Source organism: Carcharodon carcharias, chromosome 5, assembly GCF_017639515.1.
Source record: "Carcharodon carcharias isolate sCarCar2 chromosome 5, sCarCar2.pri, whole genome shotgun sequence".
Lineage (NCBI taxonomy): Eukaryota > Metazoa > Chordata > Chondrichthyes > Lamniformes > Lamnidae > Carcharodon > Carcharodon carcharias.
In genome coordinates this window covers 148,473,175-148,485,581 of record NC_054471.1, presented here as the reverse complement: position 1 = coordinate 148,485,581, position 12,407 = coordinate 148,473,175, and positions in this window count along the sequence as shown.

Genomic DNA, 12,407 nt, shown 5'->3' with positions numbered 1-12,407 from the left:
GACAAAGCTGAAGAGTTTGTAAATATCTTCAGCAAAAAGTGGATGATTCATCCCAGCCTCCTCCTGAGGTCCCCAGCATCACAGGTGCCAGTCTTCAGCCAATTAGATTTACTCCACGTGATATCAAAAAATGGTTGAAGGCACTGGATACTGCAAAGGCTATGGGTCCTGGCAATATTCTGACAATGCTCCTGAAGACTTGTGATCCAGAACTAGCCTGGCCCTCAGCCAAGCTGCTCCAGTGCAGCTAAAACATTGGCATCTACCTGGCAAATTGGAAAAGTGCCCAGGTATGTCCTGTCCAAAAAATAGGACAAATGCAACAGAGCCAATTACTGCCCCATCAGTCTACTCAGTCATCAGCAAAGTGATGGAAGGGATTGTTGACAGTGCAATCAAGCTGCACTTACTCAGCAATAAACTGCTCACTCATGCTCAATTTGGTTCCAAGAGGCCCACTTAACTTCTGATCTCATTATAGCCTTGGTTCAAATATGGACAAATGAGCCAAACTGAAGAGGTGAGGTGAGAGTGATTGTTCTTGACGTTAAGGCAGCATTTGACCAAGTATGGCATCAAGGAGTTCCTGCTAAACTGGAGACAATGGGAATCAAAAGGAAAATGCTTCACTGGCTGGAGTCATAGCTAACACAGTGGAAGATGGTTGTGGTTGTTAGTGGTCAATGATCTCAGCCTCGGGACATCACTGCACAAGTTCCTCAGGGTTGTGTCCTAGGCCCAGCTGCCTTTGGTGGCTTCATCAATGACCATCCTTCCATCATAATGTCAGAGGCAGGGGTGTTTGCTGATGATTGCACAATATTCAGCACCACTTGCGACTCCTCTGATACTGAAGCAGTCCATATCCATATGCAGCCGGTTTGGATAACATTCATGCTTAGGCTAATAAGTGGCAAATAACATGAGTGCCACACAAGTGCCAGCCAATGACCATCTCCAACAAGAAATAATCTAACCTTCACCCCTTGACATTCAATGGCATTACCATAGCTGAATCCTCCATTGTCAGCATCCTGGGGGTTACCACTGATCAGAAACTGAAATGGACTAGCCACGTAAATACAGTGACTTCAAGAGTAGGTCAGAGGCTAGGAACCCTGTGAATAACTCACCTCCTGTCTCCCGAAGGTCTGTCCACCATCTACAAGTCACAAGTCAGGGATGTGATGGAATACCCTCCACTTGCCTGAATGAGTGTGGCTCCAACAACACTCAAGAAGCTCGACACCATCCAGGACAAAGCAGCCTGCTTGCTTGGCACCCCATCCACAAACATTCACTCCCTCCACCAATGACGCACAGTAGCAGCAGTGTGTACCATCTACAAAACAATTGCAGCAACTCAGCAACCCTCCTTTGACAGCAGCTTCCAAACCCATGATCTCTACTACCTCAAAGGATAAGGGCAGCAGATGCATGGGAACATCACCACCTGCAGTTCCCCTCCAAGCCACTCACCATCCTGACCTGGAGATATATCACCATTTCTTCACTGTCACTGGGTCAAAATTCTGGTGTTCCCTCCCTAACAGCACTGTGGCCTGCAGCGGCTGAAGAAGGTGGCTCACCACCACTTTCTCAAGGGCAATTAGGGATGGGCAATAAATGCCCTGCCAGTGATGCTTACACTACATGAAAGAATTTTTGAAAATATATTTGGTAACAAATATAAAAGGGGCAATCACAATGTGAAGATAAATTCTCTTGGAATGAGAACACTACCAAAGTTGTTGTGAGGGGACTAAGTCTTCACCCTGTATATTTTTAATAGAATATATATTGATATCTTAATGGCTATTTATATAATTTTAAAAACTGGACAAAGACCTTTTAATATGGCTGAATTTAGCGCTCTCTGCGACCCTCAAACAAAAGGAGCTACCTCGAAGAAACTTACACCTCATTATCCCTGAGGAGACACTAATGACCCCCCTGCACAGGCCAAACTCAAAGAGAGCTATACAAAGGCCATTTGCATTTCATAACCCAGGTTGGCCAAACAGAGTCTACTCATTTGTTAGGACAAAGGGCCCCACAACCTTCCTTTCAATTCTTAATATTTGAGACACTTAACTATCTTGGGGGACCCAGGTGAGGGATACACATACCTTGTCAAAGACAATTTGAAGAAGTGGGAGTCATGTGACATGAACCTCTAACTCATGTAACCAGTGATATTGCCTTGCTATAACTGCAAAATCTCAGGCTGTTGTTTATGAGCAGCCCCACAGAATAGGAGCTGTGCCCAGATTGAATACTTGGCGCCATCAACACTGGTTCTGCTGGAACTTCAGTACCAGAACCACACAAGATTGGTTCATCTCTGCATGCCTGTCTCATCGTGTGAAGTCAACATCACCAGAAAAGTGAATTTACCAGCATCAGTTTTTCAGCTCACAGACCTTGATGAAGGAATAGCTCATTGGGCTTTGATTCTGGTCCCATGTGAAACATTACTTCTTTCCTCTGCAGTCTCTACACTGTAAATCTTTCTTTTCTCTATCCCTCTTTTACTTTTTGAATGCAAAGGAGGCAACATTGCAGCCCTCCTCCCATGTTTTGAGTGTGTGCAAGTAAACTAATCCTCTGAGTTCATCCTATCTCGAGTTTCCTGTGGGGTTATTAATAGAAAATTGGATCATGCCAAAACTGAGGAGTTGGGAAATACGTCACCACTTATAAAGGGGAAAAAAATCAAATATATCTTTCTATTTATGGAGAGGTGGAAGAGAAGAAATTAGTGCTGTTTAAATTAACCCCACATCACTGTCAATAAATTAACATGCATTAGATCTTAACATTCAAAATCTAGTGGCAGGTTTAAGGATTGACACACTATGCGATAGATCTTCAACTTACCTTCAGGTGTAAGACTGCTGTGGTTCAGGCTGCTTGGTATAGAATTCAATGGATGTGACAATGGAGTGGTTTCTTTAATAGACAGCTGATTCTCAAATGAAAGCTGTCATGGCAATGTCAAAGACAAGTGACAGAAACATACTTATAGGTCAAACTCAGTATTGGGATTCTAAAGAAACATTTCTACAGCTCTATTTCACACCTTTGCAGCTATGTGCCATGTTGAAAATTGCCGTTTCTATTGCTTTATTTCGACTAGAAGTAAAGCAATAGAATAAAAGCAAAATGCTGCGGATGTTGGAAATCTGAAATACAAACAGAAAATGCTGTTTGTAGCAGGTTTGGCAGCAGCGATGGAGAGAGAAACAGAGTTACCATTTCAAATTATATTCGACTCGAAATGTAAACACTGTTTCTCTCTCCACTAATGTCACCAGACCTGCTGAGTGTTTCCAGCTCTTTCTGTTTTTATAAACCAATGGAAATCTACCTAACTCTTCATTAATTCAGCAATGAGCAAAGCAACATGTTGCTAAAAATTTCCGTAACTTCCATTTTCAATTTAAGCATTAGTTATGGATAGTTTTGGAGGTGAATTAATTGTCAAACTTAGTTTGACAATGTTGCAGTCTGTCACGGATAAAATGTGGGCAATTAATATGACTGAGGTTAAAAAGGTTATACAAAAAATATACCTTTAGAATTAAATACAGTGCAGTATCTCAAATCTAGCTGTCCTAAAATCGGAGTTGTCCAAAAGCCAGACATTCTTAGAATGTGCCATACATCAATTCAATTGAGTAAAAAAAAAACTTACCTAGACAATTTGTTTAGGCACTGCATTGGTGCGGTGTGGTACCTGACTAGTTGTCTCCTTTGCCACTTGCGTGCCACTCTCATTCTGTGTTCCAGCAACCTGAGCTGTCAATCAATAACTGTTTCCTCCAGGAGCAGGTGTTCTATTATTACAATAGCTATCTTGGTTCTTAGCTAAGTCTCATTATGTACACTTAGCTCAGGCACTCTGATCTCAAAGGTCAATTTCGCAATGTTTGTTTACACAAGTTGTGATTTCAAGGGTTTGTGGTTTGCGGATTTTGAAACTTCAAAGGACCTGGATGATTGATACTTGTACTTCAGGCATTTTTTTTCAAACATAGGAGAAGGTTCACAATGAATGACTTCTTTTCAAGTTTTTTTTAATATACATAACTTTACACGATCGGGCTCATTGGTTCCAGAGGCTGTACAGTGGGTTAATGGTCATCAAAGTGCCATAGCTTGGCACAGGGAACATGAGGGACCAAAGGGGGTGGTGGAAGGGCAGAGTTTGGCATGGGGGCATGAGAAACCTTGGGGATAGGTGAGGGGCACAAGGTGGTATCAATGGGGCATGGGGACTATTTGAAGGATGAAGAAGGTGTGAGAGGTGAGAGATGGAGTTGTTTATTCACTGGGACATACTACCACAGCACCGAGTTGGGCCTTATAAACAGCCTGCCTCCGCACCCAGCAAACCCCACAGTCTCTGCATTTCTTCCCAGGTCAGCTGGCCCGACCCCAGCCCACCCCCGACAACCAGTGTTGAAGATCGCATCTTTGTGTGTACTTTCTCCTGAGGTGGGCGGGCCAAGCCAGGAATTTCCCCAGCTCCCCCAACCCACCTCGAGGATGAAAACAAAGGCCAGAACAATATATTACCAGCACCTTACCAAACTGTGTAATCACCCACACAATGGAAAAAAAACATTTAATCATAAAGGAAGGTCAGCTTAAATTCATAAGGCATTGTACAGATTTAAGCTTCACTAATTCGGGAAGATAGCGATTTAGGTTGATGTAAGTTGTCTCTCTGTTACTGTGGGTACGTTATCACAACTATATGCTGTGAGCTGGACAGCACAGAGAGTGGGAGAAAGATTTAATGAAAATGACAAAATTAATTTGGGGGAGGGGAAGAGAAACAAATTGCATTCTCAGTAAGATGTTTCCTGCTAATCTGCACATTTTGGGGTAAAGGAAAAAATGTTGCAGTCATAATTCACCGTTGGAAAACAACAGCAAATGACTCAGGAAAACGTTGAAATCCTTTTTCTGTTCTTTTCATCAAATCACAAATTGAAGTTCTGAAAAGTACAAACTGCAGGGAAAAATATTTTGGAGCAATTGCTTTTCTATCAGGTTTGGCAAACTTACAAAGTGATTAAATAATAACAGCAAAATCAAGGCTTGGAGGTTTCTTTTTTAAATCCAACACATGTTTGATTTTGCTTCTTCCAAAGCACAGATACAAAAAAAGATTCTTGTGAAGATGAATGAATGGGGAAGAAACTAATCATTAATATTTTGTCTTCATTAGGCAAGAAACAATTGGAAATTACATTTTCCCTTAGCACTCCTGAACAATGGAAAGGGGGGAAATGAATCAGAGTTCTCCTCCTCTATTATGATTCCTGCTGGAAGTTGTGGGCATGTTTGAATGTGGGTAAGAAGATCAGGTTTTGTTTGTTATATTTCCAAGAATCTATGAAGAATGAGCAATTGGGTGAAGTACTGAAACCTATGGAGCTTTACATAGGAATGCAGGGGATCCTTGACAAGGGCTGGGGTTGGCTTCCCAAGAGTCCTTCCACTGGTAGGTCCCTACGTTGGGCACAGAATGGTCAAGCAGGAGGCACCACTCCTACCATGCTGCAAGCATACCTGCCAAGATTTACCTGGCAGTTTACGTACATGGTGTGGCTACCACCTGCCCCTAACTGAATGCCAGCAGCAGCGGGTTGAAGCCCTTAAGTGGCCACTTAGGGTCTCATTTGGTATCCAGTTGGGGAGGTCATCCTCGGCCCTTCATGCCTTGGATTTAATTTGGGGGAGTCAGAAAAGCCGTGAGATCTCCATCCTGCACCTTCCAGTCCCATTTTAGAGCCAACTCCAACTCCCAGCCCACACCCAATGGGATCATCAAATTCTACCTTATATCCCAGAGAGGTTCTGGCTTGACTTTACTTAAAGTGCTCACTGGAACTATGACCTGAGTTTTTAGGATGTTTTGTTTTACGTCATCCGAAGGGGGGAACACAACCCCACTGACTCTGACTGCCCACAGCCATTTCACGCTCCAACAAGCATGAATTGGCTGCAGGCAGGACTTCCACACCTCACTCGGGAGGAAGTCCTGCCTTAGTGAGCTGCCAGGCAATCTGATTGGCTGGCAGCTCTCCAGTCCCCAAGTGGACAAAAAAGGAAGTTGAAGAAGGCATCAGAGACTATGCCTAGGAATCGGAGGCCCAGGCTGGGGAAACGGGAGGTAGGGAAGGCCTGGGAGAACATGAGGTGGGGTGATCAGGCTCTGAGGGGAGAGGTTGGGTGGGAGGCTGTTCCGGAGGTCACCAGACTTTTAAGAGGTGGGCGGTGAGGGAGGATTGGGTTGTGGGGGGGTGGGGGGGCTGGGTGGGGGCGGAAGCGGTGGTGGAGTTTGTGGTGGGGGCGGAAGCGGTGGTGGAGTTTCTGGTGGGTGATGCCTGACTTCAGAAGAGAGCTTCTGATGAAGGTGCCCCTCCCTCCTCTTCTGGCCTTCCTCAATGGGAGTTCAATCTTCCTGTCTGCCTAAAAATTGAGGTGGGAAAAGGCCCTTAAGTAGTCATTAATTGGCCACTTGAGGACCTCAGTTGTGGCAAGGATGGGCTTCCCATGCGATGCCTTGCCTGCCCCAGCATAAAATCGCTGTGTGGTTGGGGCAGCAGGAACGCAAAGGAAATCCCATCCCTTCAATTTCACCCACCCCACCACTCCCCACCTAAAAACCTGCCAGTGGGGGAGTATAAAATTCAGGCCTATGAATTTGTAAAATTACCTCTTCATAATAATAAAAAAAAACTTTCAAATTTCTTTCTTCCAGTCCTGAAAGTATAATCTTGCTGGAGTGTACCTCTATGGGTGCTAGGTTATTATTGTGCAAATCATCCAGTAAATTCGGGGGATTAAGAGGTACGATGTGAATTGCAATTCTTTAAGATTTACTGGTTGAGCAACGCTGCTCCTCTATTTGTTTCACACAAATGGCATTTCACCCTCAGTCTCCTCGTTATTTTTAAGATCTTGCTGGCTTTGCATATTAATTGGCCATTACACTCACCACAGAAAGAAAATCCAATAATTAATAGTGTTAAGTACCCTTTTAACAAGGTGATAATTGTTAGTGAGTGCTAATCAACCTTTCTGGCCCAACAATAATTTAAACTGTGATGTCTTATTCCTTCAGGCAGTGAATAGTTGTTGGAGATTTTAAAATGTCTTAAGTGTAACATTTTATTTTTTCTTAGTTTTTCTTTCTGTCTCATTTTCTCTCTCTTTTTCCAATTTGTCTTTTCCTCTCCTTATTTCTCTTTCTGCATCTGATTTGATGTTAAAATCACCCAGTCCAACTCACTCTCCTCAATTCTTCCTCTGTTTATTTCTCAATCCTTAAATCTCATTGGTTAAGGATATATATTATTGGTCACACCACGTGGTAAGCTTCTAGATGACCTGTTTCTCATGCTGGGCCATTATCAGCTCGCACTTTCAGCAGGTTTGGGCGCAAAAGTGTTTCAGTCTATGGTGCACGCTGTGAGATGCCCCACACCAACAACTTCTGGTCCAATGTCTATATTTAAATTTACACCAGAGTAATAGCAACTTAGATGAGATAATAGACAGTGACCAGTATGCCTAGAATCGCAATTTATTAAACTGATTATGTGATGCATTAACGCAAGCTATAACCTCGTGGTGTTAAAGATAGGAAATGCTATTTTCCTGAAACCAGTCTCTTAAATGTGAACTCAACATTGAAACATATGAGCGCCACTTCTATATTCACCTTTCCACCAAAGCAAAATTTCTAGCAAGTGGTCCAAGAGTTAAAGGGGCAGAGTATTGCCAACTGGTTTGCCTATCTAAATTCAAGGAGGGAAGAAGGAAGGAAATAACTTATATTTATGTGTTTCCTTTCGCATCCTCAGGCTGGCCTAAAGCACTTCAAAGTCAAGGAAGTATTTTTGGAGTGTAGTCATGCTTGCAATGTTGGGGAACATAGTCACCAATTTGTGCAAAGCAAGTATCCACAAACGTGATAAATGAACAAGTAATCTACTTTGCTAATGTGCCATTTTTTTGCTTTTTCCATCATAGGGCTTGAATTAAACACAGACTCACTAAAACAAGACCAGTATGTTTAACAATGGACATGGAAGGAGTCAGAGAATTCATTCTTATGCTAATGTGAACTGGCTAGACTGTGATTCAACAACAGGAAACTTCTTTACGGAGACACTTTTGCTACCTATCCATCTTGGCTATCTACCAATGTATAAGATACGGTATGCTACATAAAGAAACTGGAAGCTCGAGGATCGTGTGACAAATCTTGGATTTTCACTCGAATGTATATTCCTCTCCAGGGTCTGTGTACAAGTAAGTGGAAGACCATTGGTTCCTATTCTGCTCAAAAGAGTAATGAGGCAAATTCATTCACTGTCACCCATCCTGTTCAATGTCTTCTTCAATGATTGAGGAAGGATGTGACGGCATTGCGGAGGGTACAGAGGAGATCCGCAAGAGGGATTCCTGGGCTGAACAACTGTAGCTATGAGGATAGATTGGAGAGGTTGGGACTGTTTTCCTTGGAGAAAAGAAGGCTGAGAGGAGACTTGATACATGTATTCAATTTCCTGAGGGGTATGAACAGGGTAAATAGTGAGAAACTGTTCCTACTCAAGACAGCATCAAGAACTAGAGGGCACAGATTCAAAATAATTGGCAAAAGGAGTAAATGTGACGTGAGGAAATTGTTTTTCACCCAGAGGGTGGTTGGAGCCTGGAACGAACTTCCTGAGAAGGTGGTGGAGGCAGGTTCGATCGAGGTATTTGAAATGGAATTGGTTTGCTATGCGAAAATAAATAATATGTAAGGTTGTGGGGATGAGGCAGTTGAGTGGGGCTAGGTGGAATCCCTTTCAGAGAGACAGAGCATTCTCGATGGGCTGAATGGCTTCCTTCTGCTCTGAAAAGATTCTGTGATTCTGTGACGTTCATTGAGGGATAAATGATGCTTTTCTCCGAATAATGCCACAGGATCTTGTATGTGTGCCTCAAAAGTAGACAGGACCTTGGCTTAACGTTTTATCCAAAAACTGGCTCTCCTAACAGGCCCTTAGTACTTCACTGAATTATCAGTCCAGATCCTCTTTTCTCTGAATATTGCCATGCACCTCAGAATGTAGATGGGACCCAGTTGGTTTAATGTTTTGTCCAATAACAGCTCTTCCGACAGCCCTTAGTACTTCACTGAAATATCAACTTAGATCATGCATTCAAGGGCCTAGAGTGGATTTTGACTCAATAATCTTTTGATTTGCAGGCAAAAGTGCTGCCACTGTGCCAAGATTAATGCCCACACATAGCATAAAACTGCCTATAATTTGGTTCTAGCTAGGTTATCAGTGTAACACAGGGAGACCAAAAGTTTGGCTGGAATAAGATGCTAAATTATTGCACAGGTACAATTCAAGTTCTTCTTTGGAAATGAGGTAATGTATTGTTAGAGCATTGTAGAGAGACATTTAGGGGATTAATGTAATTCAGTCTGAAAGCTGATGCGGTATTGTAGTTAATCTGCATTCATTGGGTGGAATTTTAACTGTGGCGTGCCATTCCTTCCTTGGATGGCTGCATCCTGACCAACCTCTCCTGCTGGCATTATGGCCTCTGTTGTTGACCAGAAAGGGCCCACCTTTGTTGCATTCTCTCCTCCTTCTCCTGAGGTTCTGGGGCTATTGGGTGTATGAGATCAATAGGTATTCTAACAATTGTACTGTGTAAAGAAGGCAGACAGTAATTTGAGAACATGTGTGTCCATGATTTCACCCAGAGACCTGATGAGCAGTGAGATTTTCTACTTGTCCCATTATCCACAACCAGAACTCCACCCATCAAATCCAGGACGCTAAACGCTTCCCTTTTCCATTCCTCAATGTCCCCGACACACACCTTCCCCTCATCCTGATTTTCCCTTGCCCTTCCCAAGCCTCCATGCAAGCTGCCATTGTCCTGCTCCTCTCCCTTGTGCCACAGAGTTCAGCAAGAAAAACTGCTGAACTTTGACACAACTGCACAAAGCCAACTGGTGCATGGCACCTTTAAATGAATGTGAACCGGGTGCTACAGGATTCTTGTGTGCTGCCGACTTTATTTGGAAGGTAGGATGTAACTATATAAAGTTTTATGTTAATAAGTATTCATGGCATGTGAATGTATTATAACCTCAAAGTGTGAGGTACAACATGCAGCAGACATGCTGCCGACTTAATCTCGGCATTTCAGCTCACCTTCAGGAAACCAAAATTTCAGTCCAATTCAGTCACCGCATTTCCCACTCTTGCAGACCCCAAAAGATCCCCCGCATTAAGTGTATTGCAGGCAAATGTATTTGTGTTGCCTGTTTGTTTTAATGTTTGCTGCATGCAACCAGTTTCCCAGCACTGTTCTTTGGTTGCATGCCTCATTTCTGATTTGCACGACTCAAAGCTCGCCTGCACCTTTTAAAGGGGAGGTGCATCGTGACTAGAGCAAGTGCTTGGAGTTGTTTTACTAATGAATCTAACCTGGGAAAGAGTGAAGAATGTTTGATCATGGGAGAGAGCAGCCACCCAGGTTTTCAGATGCGGCACCTTATATTTTAGTGCAGGAGGTGGAAAGGAGGAGATGTTTTTATCTTCAGGGAGGCAGAAGATGGCACCAGGCATGATGGGAAGGCACCAGGCATGATGGGATGGCTGTGGAGGTCAATTCAGGAGTACAACCCTAGGAACCTGGATTATGGGCCAAAATTAGTTCAATAATTTCATACAAGTGGCCAAATATCAATGAATAAACCTTCAGTTGTCATATCTTATTAATTACATCACTAGCCTCAGCCACAAATTACTTCCACACATTGCCATCACTCATCCACCAACAATCTCAATCAATCAGGATTAATGCCTAGCATTCTTAACCTCATCCTAAAGCCTGGCACCATTGTGAGCCCAGGCCGACATCTCACAGCTTACACACACTGTTCGACCATGCCTGGCACATGCCCCAAATATATGACACTCACTGATGCTCTTACCTCTTTCTTGCAGGAGAAGTTGGCACACAATCAGAGGCAGCAGGAAGAGGAAGAGCCATACCTGCATGTTCTAGCCTCTGTGGTGGAGAATTAGCTATTATGGGCAGGGACATTTCTGAAACCCTTGCTACTGGCGGGGCTTAAGTCATTGAAGATGAGGGTATGCTCTTACCTAATCTTCCTTGTCACATCTCTCTTCTCTTTCGTTCCATAATTTATTCCGACTGAAAAGCTACTGATGGCATAAGCACGCACTTCTTACTTACCCTCAGCCTTCCCCTCACCACAACCCTCCCTTTGTCTCTTTTCCCTTTCAGGTGCTGCTTCTAGCACCTCACCTCCTTTCAGCTGTGGGGAGACCCGTGTTGGAGGCATTAAGCCTAAATTGCTGACAAAATCTGAGACACAGAGTCTGATTCAAATATTGCATTTTCCAACCCATTTCTCCAGAGTGGGTCACTTGGCTGACCCCAAACCTGCATGGTTTAACCGGAAGTAGGTGTGTTCACGACTAGTCGGGGGTTAGTTTCCCATTCTCTACACTGGGGGCAGGGTCGGGGGAGGAGGAGGTTAAAATTCCCTCCAGGATTCAACTACATACTGAGAGTAAACTACAAGCTTTTGATCAGACAAGTATAGTAAGAACATGAGTATTATTTGTTAAGAAAGAGTGTGAGAGAGACAGAATGAAAGAAAAGGAGTACATATGCAGATGAAAGGAAAAAGTGACCACAGGGTAGAACAGATAGCAAAAATTACTATCAGTAGATCAAACTTGATGCCACTTGAGTGCTTTACTCATGCAAGATAGATTTTAGCAGAACTCTTCCTGTTTGGCAGGGTAATATATGAAAATGTAATTAACTTAGTAAACAATTTATTATATACTGCTCCCCAAAGATTAGGCTGTGAAGCCATTCCCTGCACTTTGCAAATTTACTGAAAGCTAGTGGATCCTTTGTGCCATTGTTGACAATAAGTCAGATGGTACTTTTTTAAAAATAAGGAAATAACGTAATATGTTGTATATTTTTCTACTGCTAAGGAGGAGTTGTGCATAATTTAATCTGTCACAATGTCTGACTGAAAGATAGGAACCACCCTGAGATTAATTAGTGGGTATAGGTTATTTCTTCCAAACCAATAGAAAGTCATGGTCTTTCTTTTCTTTTGTACCTGTTTTAATTTAATGAAGAAATTTGCAAGTGCAGCAAAGTATGATGACTGAACTTTGATGACCATGTCTCAAACTACAGATAGAACAGCTAGACAGGTAGATGGACAGACAGAAGATAGATAGATATTACAAACTGTAGAATCTGGGGAAATTTATTTTCTGCAAATTTATTTATATATACAAATTATGTTTAATTAG